Below are 8283 nucleotides of genomic sequence, written 5' to 3'. Positions count from 1 at the left end.
AGAATCAACAAATGGGACTTACTCAAACTAAAAAGTTTTTTCTCAGCAAGAGAAACAATAAGAGAGGTAAATAGGGAGCCTACACCATGGGAACAAATTTTTACTCCTCACAATTCAGATAGAGCCCTAATATCCAGAGTATACAAAGAACTCAAAAAATTAAACAATAAGATAATAAATAACCCAATCAACAAATGGGCCAAAGACCTGAACAGACACTTCTCCGAGGACGACATACAATCAATCAACAAGTACATGAAAAAATGCTCACCATCTCTAGCAGTCAGAGAAATGCAAATCAAAACCACCCTAAGGTACCATCTCACTCCAGTAAGATTAGCAGCCATTATGAAGGCGAACAACAACAAGTGCTGGCGAGGATGTGGGGAAAAGGGTACTCTTGTACATTGCTGGTGGGACTGCAAATTGGTGCGGCCAATTTGGAAAGCAGTATGGAGATTCCTGGGAAAGCTGGGAATGGAACCACCATTTGACCCAGCTATTGCCCTTCTCAGACTATTCCCTGAAGACCTTAAAAGAGCGTACTACAGGGATACTGCCACAACGATGTTCATAGCAGCACAATTCACAATAGCTAGACTGTGGAACCAACCTAGATGCTCTTCAGTAGATGAATGGATTAAAAAAATGTGGCATTTATACACAATGAAATATTACGCAGCACTAAAAAATGACAAAATCATGGAATTTGCAGGGAAATGGATGGCATTAGAGCAGATTATGCTAAGTGACGCTAGACAATCCCTAAAAAACAAATGCCAAATGTCTTCTTTGATATAATGAGAACAACTAAGAACAGAGCAGGGAGGAAGAGCAGGAGGAAAAGATCAACTTTAAACAGAGACATGAGGTGGGAGGGAAAGAGAGAGAAAAGGGAAATTGCATGGAAATGGAAGGAGACCCTCATTGATATACAAAATTACACATAAGAGAATTTGAGGGGGAAGGGAAAAAAACAAGAGAAAGAATTAAATTACAACAGATGGAGTAGAGAGAGAAGATGAGAGGGGAGGGGAGGGGGGATAGTAGAGGATAGGAAAGGTAGCAGAATACAACAGTTACTAATATGGCATTATGTAAAAAAGTGGATGTGTAATTGATGTGATTCTGCAATCTGTGTTTGGGGTAAAAATGGGAGTTCATAACCCACTTGAATCAAATGATGAAAAATGATGTCAAGAGTTTTGTAATTTTTTGAATAACCAATTAAAAAAAAGAAAAAAAAAAGAAATCCAACAGAATAATTAAAAGCCAGATTAAAAAATGGCTAATCTGAGCTCAAGGACCAAACTAATATAAAGAAATTGCTTTTATTTTGGGTAGCTTCAAGAAGTGTACTGAATCAGAACTCCAAAGTTACATTAATCGCAACACATATTTAGAAAAAGTCTTTTATTGAGATTTTATTTTTTAAAAAATTCTTTCAACTGAGGTATCAGACAAAGAGAAAAGACACAGGAAAACAGATGGGCTAAGGATCTGAAGAGCATTTTTATAAAATAAATTGATTCCCAAACAGCAAAGGAAACTTTATCCTTATCAGACATCAGGGAAGTGCAAATTACAACACAATGGATAACTTCTGACTATATTATAACGCACAACTATTACAATAAAAAATGTCAGGAAATATATGGAGCAACCAAAAACATTATTTCAAAGAGGCATGAAATGGCATGTCATAGTCATCTTTTAGTCACTGTAGCCTGACAAGAACAACAAGGAGGAGGAATAGTTTACTTTGGTAACATGGTTTCAGAGGTCTTGTCCATGGTCAGATCTCCATTGTTCTGTGCTTAATATGAGGCAGAACATCATGGCAGAAGGTAGAGGAAAGCTATTCAGTTCATGGCAGCCAAGAAGCAGAGCAAGAGAGACTGAGAAGCCAGGAACAAAATAAAATCACTAGGAGCATGCCCCAGTGGCCTACTTCCTCCAGCCATATCCAACTTGCTTATGGTTATCACTCAGTAATTCATCCAAATGAATAATCCAGCAAATGGATTATTTCCCTGATTATGTCACAGTTCTCATAATCTAATCATTTCTTCTCTACACATTCCTGCACTGGTCTTTGAGGTTTGGGGAGGATACCTCAGATTCAAACCATAACATAAGTTAATAGTACTTGCCATAAGAATGGTAAAATCTTTCTAGGTCTTACTAAACAAGATAAATGAAAACATGACCACAAAAAGACCTATAATTAAAGGTTTATAGTGCATTATATATAATAGCACCAGACTGGAAAAGACCAAAAAAATCCTCAACAAATGATAATATATAGCACACAATGTAACACTATTCATTGATAAAAAAAAATAATAAATCTATATTATATTCAAAAGTATTATGCTATGTAAAAAACAATAAAAACTTGAATACATAAAGTATGTCTTAATTCATATGAAGTTTTAGATGAGGCAAAAGTACTGAAACAGAAAACAGAAAAGTATTTGCTAACAAAGAGTTGGGAAGAGAGGATTTAGTGCAAAGGGCTACAAGACAATGTTTTCAAGTGATAGAAATACTCTGTGTTTCAATATCTGAATTTGGTGGTGGTAACTGTAGTGTACACAGAAATGTATTTTCAAAATTCATTGAATTATACCCCATAACTTGCTGAATTTTAATTTCTATTAATTACACCTGGATTTTGGTGATTTCTTTTAAAAAGTAACAAAACAAATGTACTCTTCAGGAAATTACATGGGAAGGACTCACCCACTAAGGTGAGGTCGCTTTAGTTCTCTGGCATCATGGCCCTATACAGGGTCTCTGGAATAGGATCATATGTTGTCACCATCCTGGCTCAATTCTACAACATTGTTCTTGAATGACAATGACACATGCCATATCACACTTCTCATCAATCTGAAAATTTTGGAACTGGGTGACATGGAAAATATTTATGGAACTAATCTCTACTGTATTTTACTGATGACTTTAAGGCAAAAACTAATATTTTTACATTATTCAAATAGTCCACTGAATTTGCAAAACACTGAGGAAGCAATATCCTACTTTTTGTTGCTATCAAACCCACCCCTAATCTGATCATTTTATGCTACACCTGCAGACATTGTTACTTCTTGCTGAAAAACATTCAGAGGACCTGCTAGATGAACCCTGTCTTCACCATTGCCCCAGTAGAATTCATCTTTAGAGTTGTTACTTTAAGTTATGAGTTCAAGCCTTTTCTCAGCTATAAATCCTTCAAATTGGGCAGGCTCAGAAAGAAGGTGCAGATGGGGTTGTGACAAAGACCCTTTTGGCCCTTTATGTCACATGCAACTAGGCACAGGAGAACATCTGGAGCTGTTCAGTTATTCAAGGCCCCCTCAGCACATCTCCATGCACAAGGAAGTAGTGGGCATCAGGATATTCTCTCCTTGCCTGTCCCCTTTTCAATCCATGAAAAGAGATGTTTTAACAATGCTGATGTATAAGTTGAGAGCCAGTTTTATAAGTGAATGGAAATGTTGACCATATTGTACAGCATGAAGTGTTTGATAATGTATGTAAGTAAGAATTCTTTAAGAATGCTACATGGGAGAAGCTTCAATGCTAGGCTGAGACCAATGCAGTTTCCTCCACAAAAAATAGCCCCATCTGAAATGTGTTTACATATATATGCATAGAAGGATATATTTATGTAACACACATAAGAATACATCAGGCATATTAATATGTATAACATTCATATGAGGAAAAGCATTCTTGTACATATGTAGCTCTACTCAGAAGTCTAGAGTGCTTTATCATAACAAGAAGTCTAATATAGGCTGGAGTTGTGGCTCAGTGGTAGAGCACTATCCTAGCATGCATGAGGTGCCGGGTTTGTTCCTTGGCAGATTATTAAAAAATAAAAAATAAAGGTACTGTGTCCACTTACAACTAAAAATGAATATTTTTTAAAAGTCCAATACAATTTGTGAAATTTATATATAAATATGCTTTTAAAATATATTTAAAATATACATAATCCTCGATTCATGTCAGGGGCCACTGGCCCCTCCAATGTATGATAGGCTGAAACAGTGGTTGAAACACCATGGGAGTCTCTTTGGCAGAGCCCAAGAAAGGCTTTATGGTTTGCAAGTCCTGAAGGCAGGGCCTTTGCAGTGAACTTGCACAACAGGCATCCAGGGGGGATAGAAGGTCTTTCTCCTGGAGAGGAAAATCAGGAAGAGATTTGTAGAGATATATAAAGTCCTCCTCCAGGTGGCTTACAAGCCGAGATTCAACTTGGTGACAGGGGAGAATCTTCAGAGGAATCGCAGTCTGAGGGAGAGGAATCAGACAATGAAATCCACGATTTACCAGGAAATTTCAAGAGAATGTGCTTAACAGCACCTGCCCTGGCCATTCGAATTCGGCCACTGTCTGTTAAAAGGACAAATTTTAACAGATACTCTGAGCTAGCAATGACTTTTCTTATTCTGTTCCAGCAGGGAATTAGGAAGGTGCAAGAAGCTGGGGAAATACTAGCGAATTTCAGCTCTTCCCAGTTTTTCAGCAAGTTAATGATCAAGACCAGTGTGTTCCCGTCCATGTGGTAATTCCTTTTAAAACTATTAAAGAGTTAAAAAATGCCTTCGAGGTCTATGGTCCAAATTCACCATTCGTGCAGAGTTTGCTTGAGACTATATGGTCTCAACCGCTCCAGCTGAGTGACTGGATTTCCCTCACCAGGGCTTGTTTGAATGGGGGGGATTTTCTACTTTGGAGGTCATACGGATAGATTTCTGTTCCGAGCAAGTAGAGAGGAATCGAAGGTAAGATCTCCAAACACCCTTGGGGATGTTTTCAGGAACCCGTGAATTTATTGATTTGAAAAGGCAGCTAAATTATGAATTTGCAGTGTATGATCAGATTACAGCCTGTGCAAAGCATGCCTGGAGACAGATTGCCTCCAGGGACCAATCTAGCTTAATTCTGACTAAAGTTAAACAGGGTGCCAATGAGTTTTATTCTGATTTTGTAGTGCGGATCTACAAAACTGCAAACCCTTCCATTGGCGATCCGGGTGCTTGTGAGTTTATTATTAAGCAATTGGCATTTGAAATGCAAATAAATATTTCAGGATGTTCTCAGACCCCATAGAAAAAAGGGCATAGTTTCAGAGTTTATTCGCTTGTGTTCTGATATCGATCCAGCCATGGCTTTAAAACAAACTCTGTAGCCCCAAGAATTGGCATGCAGACCCTGCAGGAGATGTTTTCATTGAGGGAGGAGTGGCCATTACTTGCAAAATTGTAATGCTTGTAATTTTAAGCCCAGGTGTCCCTCTGCTGTTGGTAGTAGATATTACAGGGTTGAAGACCAGGTGGTGGACCAAGATGGCGCTGATCAGCCCGCCTTCTTGCCATCACTTCTGCCTGGTAGAAAGTCAAAAAACTTCTGGTCGGCCCCTCCCCGGCCACAAAAACAGGGGAACTAGAAGGAAGGTCGCGTAATTTAACTTCATCACCACCGACCATGGGGAGCTGTCATATTTACCAGAGCGAAAAATCACAGACAGTTTCTTTATGACCCTCAATGACAATTGAATTAAATCCTGAATTAGGGTCATAACAAATCCCTACTGGGATTTTTGGGCCACTCTCTAGAGAAAGCATAGGATTAATTTGGGGACATAACAATTTAAAAGGGGCCATGGAGGTAATACTTGGAGTAATAGATTATTATTTTGAAGGAGAATTAAATGTTACTGTAAAATCAAATTATGCCCTTAGGCTTACTCCAAAAAATACATTTGCTCAATTAATTTTGTTACCCTGTAATTCAGATGGACACTCACAAGTAAATTCAGTTTCCAAAATACCAGGCAGAGTGCACTGGTCTCAATTAGTGCAGCAGGAGCGCCCCTACTGGAAACTAAAATTAATTATTAAAAAATTAAAGGCGTTGTGGACACAGGGGCCTACATATCCCTTCTGTCCAGTCGTTTCTGGCCTAAGAATTGGCCCTTACATATAGCACCAGCGAACCTAGAGGGAATTGGACAAATCTCACAGCCTTCTCAAAGTGCAAATTATCTCTGTTGGGAGGATCCTGATGGGAACACTGGAGTTTTTAAACCTTAAGTGTTACAGTCCTTACCAGTAAACCTATGGGGAAGAGATATATTAAGCAAAATAGGATTGTTATTATTCACTCCAAATTCTATGAGATCATTTGAGGAAATTAATCAAGGGCTTCTTCCTGAAGATAATGAGGGAACTTATCAAGGAGAATATCTACTTACAAACCTGTCTCCTCGACACAGATTAGTAAATACTCAAAACCAAAATTTTTACTAGGGGCCCTGAGTGTCTCCCCAATCCAAAAGATAGCAGAAAAGATCACCTGGCTCACAGAAGAGCCTATATGGATTCTCAGTGGCCCATCTCAGGAGAAAAACTTAAGATAATTCATATGTTAGTTGAGGAACAACTTCAGGCTGGTCATATAGAATCAACACTTAGACCTTGGAACACCCCCATTGTTGTTATTAAGAAAAAGTCAAATAATTGGAGATTACTACAGGATTTCATGCAATTCAGCCTATGGGATCATTGCAGCCCAGACTTCCTTCCCCCACAGCAACTCCTTTAAAATATAGCTTAATGGTAATAGATCTAAAAGGTTGTTTTTTCTCAATAAGGTTGCATCCTGAGGATTGCGAAAAAATTGCTTTCAGTGTCCCAGCAAATAATTTTAAAGAACCTGTTAAAAGATATTGTTGGAAGGTCTTGCCTCAAGGGATGCATAATAGTCCAACCTTATGTCAAAAGTTTATGGGCCAAGCAATCGCTCCTATAAGAGATAACTTTCCTGATGCATATATTATTCATTTAATGGATGATATATTATTGGATCATGATAATCCAAAAGTACTTTCAGAAATTTTTACTCAGAGGCTTCACTTACAGCAATGGGTTTGTGCATTGCTCCTCAAAAGATACAAAAGATGCCTCCCCTTCAATATTTAGGTCAGATAATTCAAGGACATACAATCTGTCCTCAAAATCTTCAGATAAAAGTTAAGGAATAACATACCCTTAATGATTTTCAAAAATTATTAGGAGATATTAATTGGCTGAGGCCATCCTTAAAACTGACTACTTCTGATTTAAGTCCTTTATTTCAGATATTGCAAGGAGATCCTTCTCCAACCTCTCCACATCAGCTGACAATAGAGGCTAGAACAGCTTTAATAAAGGTTGAAAGTGTGATTAAAAACACACAGCTTACTAAATTTAATCCTAAAGAACTAGCATATTTATTAATATTTCCAACTGTGAATACCCCAATGGGAGCCATATGGCAAAGATTAGAAGTTATTGAGTGGATTCATTTAGCCCACTCTCCCCGAAAGATATTAATTCCTTTTCATGCCTCTATTGTTCAATTAGTAATTAAAGGTAGAATGAGAGTTTTACAATTAATTGTATCTGAACCTGATAATATAATTATTCCATTTCCTGTTCATCAAAATAATAGGTTTTTTCAAGCTTCTAGTTTATGGCAAATAGCTTTTGCTGATTTTCATTGTCAGATAGATAGTCATTACCCTCATGATAAAATTATTCAATTTGCATTAATATCACCACATATTTTTCCGAAGATTGTACATGCCCAGCCCATAGATGGAGCCCTATTGGTGTTCACTGATGGTTCAAGCTCAGGTAAAGCAGGTTTTTACAGCCATGTTCACACAGAGGTAATACAAACCTCATATACTTCTGCCCAAAGAGCAGAGCTACAAGCTCTCATTTGTGCCTTAAATTGCTTTATAAATAAGCCTATTGATATTTATTCTGACAGCTTATATGCAGTCGGAGTTAACAAAAATATTGAAACTTCAATTATTGGATATACCTCATCACAAGAGCTATTTAAATTATTTCATAACCTAAAAAAGGCAGTGCAGATGAGAAAATACCCATGTTTCATAGGACACATATGAGCTCACACTAATCTTCCAGGACCTTTAACTTCAGGTAATGACAAGATTGATAAATTAGTAGCTATTTGTGAACAGATGTATATGTGATAGTTGATACACATTCCAGATTTATTTTTGCCATGATACGTAAAAAGAAAATACTCAACATGTAATTTCTCATTGCCTAGCAGCCTTTGCTGTGTTAGGATGCCCTTTACATATTAAAACAGATAATGCACCAGCTTATTAAGCTCTTCTTTCCAACAATTTTGCCAAGAGTTTCAAATTGACCATAAAACAGGAATTCCTTATAACCCCCAAGGTCAAGC

The sequence above is a fragment of the Marmota marmota genome, unplaced genomic scaffold (assembly GCF_001458135.2).
Source record: "Marmota marmota marmota unplaced genomic scaffold, marMar, whole genome shotgun sequence".
Classification (NCBI taxonomy): domain Eukaryota; kingdom Metazoa; phylum Chordata; class Mammalia; order Rodentia; family Sciuridae; genus Marmota; species Marmota marmota.
This window is presented reverse-complemented; position numbering follows the sequence as displayed.